Raw genomic sequence first — 9155 nt, 5'->3', positions numbered from 1 at the left:
CTAAGTTGACATACTCCATATCATCATCTTCATTGGCTCCATCATCTGCCTAGTCATTTTCCTTAGTCAGAAAAGCCCTTTCATTTTGTTTGAGCAATTCAAAATATTTCTTTTTGTAATCCACTAGCTCAAATTTCTTCTTTTCAGAAGTTGGCTTTCTACACTCACTTACAAAGTATCCACTTGTGCCACAGTTATAACACTTGAACTTAGATTTGTCCACTATGTTCTTGTTTGGCTTAGTGGCTCTAGTGTTTTTCTTAAATTTCATCTTTGCAAACCTTCTGGACAGAAAAGCCAGATGTTCATCAACATCATCAGAGTCATCTTGACTGGAATTGTCTTCAACCTCAGCTGCTTGCTCCTTTCCCTTGCTTGATTCTGATTTGCTTGTGCCAATTTTGAGACTTGGCATTGTCTTTTCTTCATTCCTGGCTTCAGTTTTCTCATTTTCATCTACACGTGCAACTGATCCACCTTTTCTCTTTCCCTTTTCCAACAGCTCATCTTGCTCCATCTCAAGTTCATAAGTCTTCAAAATTCCATATAATCTTTCAAGTTTGAAGTCCTTATAATCTTGAGAATTCCTTATTGAAACAGTCATAGGCTTCCATTCCTTTGGTAGAGACCTCGGAAATTTTAAGTTGGAATCCTTGACTTGGTACACTGCCATACAGCTTCAATCCATTCAACAGTTTCTGAAATCTATTGAAGGTATGTTTCAATGATTCTCCTTCTTCAGAATAAAAATATTCATATTGTTGAATGAGAAGCTGCATTTTGTTTTCTCTAACTTGTTTAGTACCTTCACAGATAAGTTGTACAGTATCCCAAATTTCCTTAGCAGTTTGCCTGTTAATGACATTATCAAACATATCTTTGTCTAGGCCATTAAACAGAATGTTCATGGCCTTCTTGTCCTTGTGAACCTCTTCAATATCTTCATCAGTCCATTCTGCTTTTGGCCTGGGAATAGATTGTCCAACAGCAATTGTGGCAGTGGCAGCTGTGGCCACTTTGTAAGGGATGTGAGGACCATTCTCAATGCAGTTAATGTAGCTTTCATCTTGAGAGAGAAGATGTAGATGCATCTTCACTTTCCAGTGATGATAATTATCTCTTTCCAGGATTGGAATCTTCATTTCAATATCTTTTTTACTCATGATGTTAGTAGAATAGATCCTTAAACTCTTTGTATGTCAAGAGCTTGCTCTGATACAGGGTTGAATGTAAATCTCAAAACTTTTTCAAGTTTTGAGCAGTTTCAAAAGCTAAGTGTATGATGAACAGATGTGTGTAAATTGCTTTGAGCAGGTGCAGACAAATGTATATTCAAGACACAAATGTAAAGAACACAAAGGCTTTTAAAAACTTTTCTGGTGGATTTGTTGTTCCACCAGAGATGTGTATTTCAGAAAATCTGTGATACAAAGAATTGATCATAGCTGCTTCCTAGTACAAACTAGATGATTTTCTCTCTATATTTTTCTAAACAGATCTGGAAAATTCACATCTAATTACTAGCTGCAACTTGGTTTATATATCACCAAGTTTACAAGTGAAGACAAAGATAAAATACAATTATAAAATACTTCTTCACATGTTTCTTCTTTATTTCTCAATCCAATGCAATCTAAGATAATCTGTGAATCTTTGAATACTTCCTTGTTTGTACCAGAATGGAAATGCTGCTTTTTCTTGATTCCTCCAAGAGGCTATCACATTCCAATAATCTCTGTCAACCCATGTGCCTTTGTCAGCTAATGAATTGTCACTATCAACTGCTATGGAACTGAGCATCCGTTGAAGCTTTCATCCGTTGATGGCTTTATCCATTGATGCTTTAGTGACACCCGTTGATGCTTTAACAGTTGAAGCTTTATCCATTGATGCACTCATCCGTTGATGGATGTTATCCGTTGAAGCTTTAAAAACATCCGTTGAAGCTTTATTTCTCATCCGTTGAAGGCCTTTAATCTATCAGTTGATACTACTTCATTTACACAAAATTACAAGGCATGAAATATTTACAATTAGCCCTCCTATTTGCATATCCACTAGTAGTCAACATGACTTATAATTTCCCACAACTTCTAAGAGTTATAACTTAAATACAGAGACTGAAATGTGCTACAATACTAAACTTATTTCTAAGTAAAGCTACTCCATCAACGGATAGCCAAGATGGTCTTATCCGTTGAGGCTACACACAATAGATTTCTACTTAAGTATTTTGTTTAACTTATCATCAAACTAATACATATATTCCTAACATAACCTTAGCATGTAATGGTGATGACACTAATCAGATAACACAAAACTAATAAATGCCAACTTTCGTTGCACGAGTACCATACTACCAGACATCCATAAAAGAGATAGAAGCTGAATAGACACCAATTATATTGAGACCCTACATGTCTATAGAATTTGACAACATAACGGTTTAAGCACAAGTTATCTATCTCGATTGCATAGGGCAAGTAAGATGGTTAAAATTACCCACAAATCATGCATAACATCTACATGAACCTATGCTAGCATGGCAAGTTCTAAATTCTTAATTTCACTTTCACTTTATTAAGAATTAACACACTATCTTACAAGTTCGTGACGCTCATAAGACGAATACGCACAACCAATACTAGGTTATCATACAATCACCACATACTAAGGCGTCAAAACAACTTAACTAAAGAAATCCATAAATAAATCCGCTTGAACCCCACGATAACGATTAGCCCATAATCAGACTCATCATCAACGTGGGTTCCGATAAAAGCATTGTATAATAAACGTATTCTTTATACTTAATTAATAAAACCAAGTTCGAACAAGAGTAAGGTTCATAAATAAGAAAACTAGCATCCAAGTTACATCTTAGAACAAAGATTCACAAGTAAAAACAAGATCTTCTTCGTCTTCGTTGAATCATGCTAACACGGTCTTCTTACAGCTCTCCTTGATATGTCTCTGGCTTGATATATTATTAAAAACGACCTAAAGTTATTTATATAGCAGCCCTAATCAGCAGAGAAGTCCAGAAATCAGTCTTCTATTCAAAACAGGATTCTTGAAACCCGACCTGGCGCGGGCGCGCGTTTGATCAGCGCAGGCGCACACTTGATCAACGCGGGCGCGCTGGCCCTCTGAAGTTCGGGCGTGGTCGCGCGCTTGATCAGCTTGGGCGCGCTGGGCTTCTTCCAAAACTTTGACTTCTTTTTTTTCTTGCAGATTTGAGCCATTCTTCATGAGCTTTATTCCTTAGACACCAACCTAACACCATATTAGCATCAAATCAATGCCAATTCACCTGATTCTCAGATTAATGCCTGAAATGCAAAAACACTAGAAAATACATTAAAACACCAATAACTTGAGTACAATTACACCAATTCAAAGCTTTACGGAGCATAATAAAGTGTCATAAATTCCCCTCAACAGAATCCATGTATCAAAATAAAGTATTGATTTTAGTTGATCCACTCGAAGGGGTAAAACCTATAGGGTGCTAGTGGGTTTTCAAGAAGAAAATTGACATGGATGGTAAAGTACAGACCTATAAGGTGCGACTAGTGGCAAAAGGTTTCAAACAAATTCATGGTATAGACTATGAAGAGGCTTTTTTCACCAGTTACTGTAGTTAAGTCCATCGAGATTTTTCTAGCAATAGCTGTTTACTTTGACTATGAGATTTGGCAAATGGATGTCAAAACCGCTTTCTTATATGGGAGCGTTGAAGAGGATGTATAGATTATACAACATGAGGGTTTTGTCGATCCAAAGTTTGCTAAGATTATTTGTAAGTTGCTTCTATCTATTTATAGATGGAAGTAAGCCTCAATGAGATGGAATATTTATTTTGAAGAAACAGTCAAAGAGTTTGGCTTTATTCAAAATGAAGATGAACCATGTGTTTACAAGAAGGTTAGTGGGAGCCATGTAACATTCCTAGTATTATATGTAGATGACATATAAGAGATATGAAATGACCTACCTTCTCTACAGGCTGTTAAGACTTGGTTGAGAAATAGTTTCTCGATGAAAGACTTAGGCGATGCTACTTATATATTAGGAATCAAGATCTATAGAGATAAATTGAAGAGATTAATCGACCTAGTCAGAGTACATACATTGATAAAGTATTACATCATTTTAGGATGCGGGAGACAAAGAAAAGATATGTTTTGATGTCTCATGGGATAATGATCTCAAAAGATAATTGCCCCCTAAATCATTAGATGATAAAGGCCGTTTGTATTTATCCTGATATTTCGTATGCTTTGAGCATGACGATCAGATATCAGTCTAATCTAGGTGAGGGTCACTGGATAGTTTTCAAGAATATCTTTAAGTACTTAAAGAGGATTAAAGATTTATTTTTGGTGTATAGAGAAGATAACGAACTGGTTGTAAAGGGTTACATTGATACTAGTTTCTGAACATAATTTCTGGATAGACAAGGATGATTATGTGTCTATGTCCGGTTTGTGTTTTGTCTAAATATAATTGATGTTAGCTTGAATAATTCACAGCAAGAACATTAATGAAATCCGAATATATTGATGCTTTTGAAATGGCCAATGAGACTATTTAGGCATGTCCTTAAGCGATATCACCTTATTAATGAGATTTATGATCAAGGAGATATAAATGTAAAGTGCATAGTAATGATAGTGTTGTAGACCCACTGACTAAGGCTTCGTCGCAGCAGAAGCACGATGGTCATACTGGTTCCAAGAGTATTAGATGAAGGGTTTTTAGCACATAAACGCAGCAAAAACATAAATTTAATCTTTAAAAAAAATCGAAACCCTCCGCAGGATCCATGCGAAAAATAATATTTAATTCGTAGTTCTGTATGTTTACCTTAAGAAGCTTTTCGTTAATGGAAAGATGGAGGTCTTTAATAGCGATCCAAGAACGATGAACGGAGATCCTTAGCAGCTGCTCCTCAAGTGTGAAGCACTTCACCGGTATCCACCAAGAAAATGATGTAATGAAGGAGGATGAGATGGAGAGAATTAGGGTTTTGTAAATCTTTTTGGTTGAGGCAAAAATAGGGTTTATAATAGTATATTTATAGGCAAAATTTTCAGCTGAAAATTTTCCCATAATATATTATTATTATTAACCCTTTATTATTCTCACTAATAATTAAAACACCTTTTAATTATTAATCCTTTTTCTAAACACTTTAGAAATAATTCTCTCACTTGATTTAATTTCCAAAAATTAAATTCTTAATTAATAATATTAAGAACTTTTTCTTAATTAATTTATAATCAATTAAATCTCATTTAATCAATTATTAAATTTGCCAATTAATTATTTATTTTATAAATAAATAATTATCAGCCATTATTAATTAATTTCTCCACCATTAAATCATTCTCTTTTTTGGTGTGACCCTGTAGGTTCAATATTAAGCCGGTAGTAAAAATAAATAATAACAAAACTATTTTATCATTATTTATATAAATTCTCTAATTCATTAAATATGATTAATTAATTAATCATATTTATTCTACATCGTGAGGGATACTTCTCAGCATATCGCGACTATCCGGATAATACGAATTCACTGCTTAGAATACCAAGAACCTATTCAGTGAGTAGTTACCATAAAATTAATTCCTTCTACCCTGCAATGTCACGATTAAATACAAGGCATGGAACTTGTGTCAAGCCTATCTTATTTAATCACTTGCTTTCCCATTCACTATGCTTAGTTCTATTTAATGTAAATTAGAAACTCCTTTCTAATTTCATTCACTCTGGCCAGAGATTCCTGAACTAGCATAAGTGGATCAGCATTGAACATTCTCTTCCTACACTGGAAGGGGTAGATCCTTTATTGATCATACACTATCTTCGTGTACAAATTCCTGTACCCAGTAGAGCCCTGATAATTGTCCCTTGAGACTAAGAACTAAACAAAAGCATATTTCAGTGTACACAAGATGACTATGATGACCTCAAGTCTAAGGATACTTGTACAACTATCACTATGTGAACAACTGCTGACACGTGAGTGAACTCCATCATTTGTTCAGCTGTGTGAGTCATGTTCAGCGAACTTATTCTATAATAAGAACCTACATACTAGCTATAGTGTCACCACACAAATGTCTATGAGAACAGACATCCTTCATAATGAAGCAAGCATAGTATGTACTGATCTTTGTGGATTATTAATTACCAGTTAGTAATCCTACGACCAGGAACTATTTAAGTTTAGAGTTATCATCTTTTTGGTCTCATTATTATGATCTCATAACAATCCATAAAAAGATTTACTCTAAACTGTGGTATATCTTTTTTAAACATTTAAATAGATAGAGCCCGCAATAAAAACAAAACAAGTCTTTTATTAATATCAATGAAATCAAAATAGATTACATAAAAGTTATTCCTAAATCCTCATACATGATTGGAATTAGGACATATCTCTTTCAATCTCCCACTTGTACTAAAGCCAATCACTCTGGTATCTAATACCCATCTTGTCTTTATGACGATCAAAGTGACTCTGAGAAAGTGGGTTTGTGAGTGGGTCTGCTACGTTGTTATGTGTGTCAAGTCTCTCGATGTTGACATCTCCTCTATTTTCAACTCAGATTCACCACCAAAAATAAGAAAAATGTCCTGAGTCCTTCGCAAGTACTTAAGGATGTTTTTCACTGCTTTCTAGTGGTCTTCACCTGGATTGGACTGATATCTGCTCGTCACACTAATTGAATAAGCAACATCAGGCCTTGTACACAACATCGCGTACATGATAGATCCTATTGGAAAGGGATCTTACTCATACGCTCTCTTTCCTCAGGTGTCTTAAGAGACATTTTTGCGGAAAGGGACACTCCATGGCTCATCGGTATGAGACCTCTTTTGGAGTTTTCCATGCTAAACCTTTTAAGCACTTTCTAGATGTATGTACCCTGGGTAAGACCTATCATTCTTATAGATCTATCTCTATAGATCTTCATACCGAGAATGTAGGATGCTTCTCCCAAGTCCTTCATGGTGAAGTTCTTTGATAGCCATACTTTGACTGATTGTAGCATCGGTATATCATTTCCTATAAGAAGTATGTCATCCACATACAATATAAGAAATGTTACCGCGCTCCCACTAACCTTCTTGTAGACACATGGTTCATCTATGTTTTTGATAAAACCAAACTCTTTGATTGTCTCATCAAAACGGATGTTCCATCTACGAGAAGCTTGCCTTAAACCATATATGGTTCGCAGCAGCTTACACACTAGGTGTTCATTTCCCTTGGAAAGAAAACCCTCTGGCTGTGTCATATAAACTTCCTCCTCAAGTTCCCCATTGAGGAAGGCCGTTTTCACGTCCATTTGCCAGATCTCATAGTCGTAGTAAGCAGCAATCGCAAGCAAAATCCGAATTGATTTTAACAGGGCTACAGGCGAAAAATTTCATCAAAGTCAATCCCTTGCCTTTGTTTGAATCCTTTTGCCACGAGCCTGGCCTTATAGGTCTCCACCTGGCCATCTGCTCTAATCTTTCTTTTGTATACCCACTTGCACCCAATAGGCTTAACACCTTCAGGCGCCTCAACCAGAGTCCATACTTGGTTGGTATACATAGATTCCATTTCGGATTTCATGGCACTATGCCATTTCTTTGAGTCAACGCTACTCATAGCCTCATTATAGGTCACAGGGTCGTCATCATCAATGATTGACAACTCATTGTCATTCTTAATGACAAAGCCATAATACCTCTCAGGTTGGCGAGACACTCTCCCTGTTCTACGAATGGGCTGTTCCACAGAAGGTTGTTCAGTCTGAACAGGTGTTTCCACTTGATCCGTAGTAGTTTGTGCTTCTTGAACTTCATCAAGTTCAATTTTTCTCCCACTGTTTCCTTCAAGGATAAACTCCTTTTCCAAGAAGGTAGCATGTCTGGAGACAAACACCCGATGATCGGTGTAAAATTAATACCCCAAAGTCTCTTTAGGATATCCCACAAAATTACATTTTACGGATCGACATTCCAGCTTATCTGGGTCAACTTTCTTGACATAAGCTGGACATCCCAAAATCTTAACGTGTTTAAGACTCGGTTTCCTTTCTTTCCATATCTCATATGGTGTTTGAGGAACAGATTTGGAAGGCACCTTATTCAGTAAATATGCTGAGGTTTCCAATGCATAACCCCATTGGAATACTGGAAGATTCGCATAGCTCATCATGGACCGAACCATGTCTAACAAAGTTCGATTTCTCCTTTCAGATACCCCATTTAACTGTGGAGTATATGGAGGAGTCCATTGGGAGACTATACCATTTTCTTTGAGATAATCTAGAAACTCTCCATTCAAGTATTCACCACCTCGATCTGATCGAAGAGTTATAATACTGTGTTTGGTTTGTTTCTCCACTTCATGTTTATATTCTTTGAACTTTTTAAAGGCTTCAGACTTGTGTTTCATCAAATACACATATCCGAATCTAGATCTATCATCTATGAAAGTAATGAGTACGAAAATCCACCCATGGCTTGCGTAGACATTGGTCCACATACATCTGTGTGTAACAATCCTAGCAAATCTGCAACCCTCTCTCCATGTCCACTAAATGGAGATTTGGTCATTTTACCCAATAGACAAGACTCGCATGTAGGATATGATTCAAAATCAAAGGGGTCAAGTAACCCTTCCTTATGCAATATCCGCAGTCTATTTTCACTAATATGACCTAGCCTACAGTGCCATAAATAGGTCAGATTTTCATCATCTCGTTTTCTTTATTAGTTTGTTCAATCTGAAGTAAATCATGCTCTACATCACATACAGACCATTATTTAAAATGCCACGTCCAAAAAGAACATTGTCTCTAAGGATAGAACATTTATTATTCTTAATAATAAATGAAAAACCATCCACATCCAACATAGGAATAGAAACAATATTCCTCACAATAGAGGGAACGTAATAACAATTATTCAAAATAATAGTCTTGCCCGTAGGCATATGTAAACTAAATGATCCTACAGATATGGCCGCAACCCTTGCTCCATTGCCCATACTTAGAATCACCTCATCTTTTTCAAGAGTCTTACTTCCCTTTAGTCCTTGCAACGAATTGCAAATATGAGAACCACATGTGGTATCCAATACCCAA

Source organism: Apium graveolens, chromosome 3 (genome assembly GCF_009905375.1).
Source record: "Apium graveolens cultivar Ventura chromosome 3, ASM990537v1, whole genome shotgun sequence".
Taxonomy (NCBI): Eukaryota; Viridiplantae; Streptophyta; class Magnoliopsida; order Apiales; family Apiaceae; genus Apium; species Apium graveolens.
This window is presented reverse-complemented; position numbering follows the sequence as displayed.